We start from the raw sequence: 3619 nt of genomic DNA, 5'->3' as shown, positions 1-3619 counted from the left end.
TTGTTATAATTCTCTTTTTGTTTTGCTCAATTTGATCGCAGCTGCATTCAAGAATTTCTCTGCTCAGGTTAAATGCAAAGAAGTATTTTAAGCCGGCGTTGACATTTTTATGGTCTACCCAAACAAAACAAAAACTGCAGTGTTTGACTTAATCAGAAATTAAGATAATAAACTTGACTCCAAACTGGACTTTTTTCCTCATAGTGTTTCAAAGGGAAGACATAATTTTCCCTAATTTGGCTATTTAAATTTTGAGAGTTGGGGAGAAACTTATTACTAGAACCCCTCTTTAATAATCCAAATGCTGATAAATGCTCCAATATTTTATGATTTAGTAATCTGAAATTACCTTGTGTACGTTGTATTGCTAGTTATTCTTTTAATCTTTAAACCATAAGAAATCAAACAAGGAACCTTTATTTCTTTTCTTTTCCTAAAATGAAGGATTTTCTATATTCCGTTATAGAAATCCTAACCTTGGTTCCAAAACAAAACTCTTCAACCCCAATCTGTGTCCCCCAGAGTAGAAATTTTGAGTATTATTGCATTTCAAAGCCACCAAATGACTGGAACTCATCATTGGCCTAGATCTATTTTAATAGGTAATCGGTTTACCTTTAATTAAGTATTATAATTTTATGGACCCAAAATATATGGCTCATGGGCTTCAGGAGTCCAGGAACCACAGGTTGAGTAATGCTGCATTGAACAATGATGTTAGCTCTCTTAAAGGATTGGCTAAATATCCCCAGACCTGTTAGTGTATTATTTGTGCTTGGACAATAATCAGATTTAAAAATCACTAGTTCACAGCCCCTAATTTACCTCAGATCATATTTGCTCCTAACCCAGTTCATAAGAAGCTTCAGACATCATTATGCTAAAAAGCCAAAAACAAAAAACACAGATCTGTTTTAAAATAAAGAAAAAGCATGCTTAAAAAAACTTAGTACTGTGGTGGAAAATAACTCCACGATTCTGAAGGCCTTTTCTACGCAGTCTTTTATGGAACATAAGATTAGTTTAATTTTTGTGTGGTACCACTGTCCAATCAGAATCTTTCTTACCTTCAAAAATAATCAAATTTTTTAATTCTCCTTTTAAAGGTTTGTTTTACCAAGGAAAATGTGTTTAACAAAACCAATTACTCTCAAAGTTTTAAAAGTTTTAGCTGGTTATATCTTAGAAAACAACAAGTGTTTTAATATTTCTGTGCAGCACAGAACTGATTAGGTTTCCTTTCCTTCCCCAAAGGGAGAAAAAAGAACCTGCAGAACCAAGCCTTTCATAGTTTTTGTCAGGATCTGATATAAGGTACAGTATAAATCAACACGCTGCATGAATCAGAAGAGGGAAGGAAAAATTAATATAACCTCTTCCCAGCAGCTGCTGTGAAAAACTATGAATTTGTACTTTCCACAAGCGTCCACAAAAACTGCACCCCACTGTAAGTACTGTGTCAGAGACTGTATGAAGACCATCTGCAGTAGAACTAAGCCTGTTTTAATGAGGTCTCTACCCATTAGATGTATGGGATACAAACTCTGACAACAGAAAATAATACCTGAAGGAGAAACCCATCAGGTGTTACGCATGTGCTGGGTTTTAAAAATGCTCCTTCATGAGGTCTGTCCTGAGGATGACATAGAAACACATGATTACTGCTGAGTTTTGGAGATGTTGTAACTTCCTCTGCTTTTTAATAACTTTTAACAACTAGAATAATTGACCCTGAATATTCCACGACGAAAGTATCAAATGAGTTAAGTTATCACCCTTTTGAAGATACTTTTCTAACCCTAAAATAATATTTTAACCCGCTATATCTGTCCACGTCAAGCAAGTATGTCACATGAGCAGCGGTTAATAAGCGTTCTTCGTTGCAGAAAATAGGAAAAGATTTATGCAAATGTGTGTGTGTTTGTACGTTACCCCCATCAGTTTCTAAATCGCTCCAGAGTCAGACTGTCATGGCACACAGTCCTCTATCAGTCCAAAACACAAACAACCCAGGCCCTTCAGGTCTGTTGGTGAGACATTCAATCCTTCTTGTCCATTTTTAACTTCTCGAGGAGGGAGAAAGAACTTTGCTCCGGCCTGTTTCTCTTCTGCCCGCATAAGATGTGCTTTCAATATAAATCCAGTGGATCGCTGTTCTGGCTCTGCAGCAGCATGGATCGTTGTCCATCTCAGTGGGTTTGGGGCCAGACTTCTTCTGAGTTTCGTTCTGTGGAAACTCACACTGTGATTTACAGCGGCAGGTAGGCAGGCAGGCTCTCTCTTTCAGGCCGTGCTGAAGAAGCGTCGAGTAGCCATGAGAAGGGCAGGTTTCTAAAGTCCAGACTCAAAAACGCAGATGTTACACTCAAATCCCATACATGTGTGTATGTGTGTGTATGTGTGTGAGAGAGGCAGATTAAAAAGTTTAGTATAGGTTCAGATTTTGCACACAGAAATATTATCAGTCAGTCAGTCAGTTGTCCACCATAACATGCACTATACTCCTTTCTTTTCCGACTGATCGCATTATTTAAGACAAATGAAACTTCCTGCAGGAAAGTTTTAACTCTTTAACACCTTAATTGATGCACTCTGTGCTTTTTAATCTTTTTCTTATGTTTTTTATTTTTCTCATCTCCATCCATCAACTGTTTTACTTGAAACTCTTTAAACTATTTAACTTATTTATCCTAAAACTTCCACTCTGTGAAAAACCAAACTTATCTTCCCAAATTAAAGCATATTTAACACAATCGCAGAGGGCCTTAAACCCTTCCACTCAGCGGGACTTTTTCAATCTCTCCTGGTCCGACCGCTGTGATGCCAAACCCGGTTTGACACCTAGGAATCAACCCTCCGTTGACTCCCTGGAATTCCTTTTCGTTCGTTCGTTCGTCGTCTTCCGCTGATCCAGGACCAGGTCGAGGGGGCAGCAGACTCAGCAGAGACGCCCAGACGTCCCTCTCTCCAGACACCTCCTCCAGTTCCTCCAGGGGGAGCCCAAGGCGTTCCCAGGCCAGCCGAGAGACATAGTCCCTCCAGCCTGACCTGGGCTGTCCCCTGGGCCTCCTCCCGGTGGGACGTGCCTGGAACACCTCCCGAGGAAGGCGTCCAGGAGGCATCCGGTATAGATGCCCGAGCCACCTCAACTGGCTCCTCTCAATGTGGAGGAGCAGCGGCTCTACTCCGAGCCCCTCCCGGATGGCCAAGCTCCTCACCCTATCTCTAAGGGAGTGCCCGGCCACCCTACGGAGGAAGCTCATTTCAGCTGCTTGTATCCGTGATCTCGTTCTTTCGGTCATGACCCAAAGTTCATGGCCATAGGTGAGGGTAGGAACGTAGACCGACCAGTAAATTGAGAGCTTTGCTTTTCGGCTCAGCTCTCTCTTCACCACAATGGACCGGCACAGCGCCCCCATTACTGTGGCAGCCGCACCGATCCGTCTGTCGATCTCCCGCTCCATTCTTCCCTCACTCGTGAACAAGACCCCGAGATACTTAAACTCCTCCACTTGAGGCAGGAACTCCCCTCCAACCTGAAGAGGACAAGCCACCCTTTTCCAGTCGAGTACCATGGCCTCGGACTTGGAGGAGCTGATCCTCATCCCAGCCGCTTCAC

Source organism: Girardinichthys multiradiatus, chromosome 10 (assembly GCF_021462225.1).
Source record: "Girardinichthys multiradiatus isolate DD_20200921_A chromosome 10, DD_fGirMul_XY1, whole genome shotgun sequence".
Taxonomy (NCBI): Eukaryota; Metazoa; Chordata; class Actinopteri; order Cyprinodontiformes; family Goodeidae; genus Girardinichthys; species Girardinichthys multiradiatus.
This window is presented reverse-complemented; position numbering follows the sequence as displayed.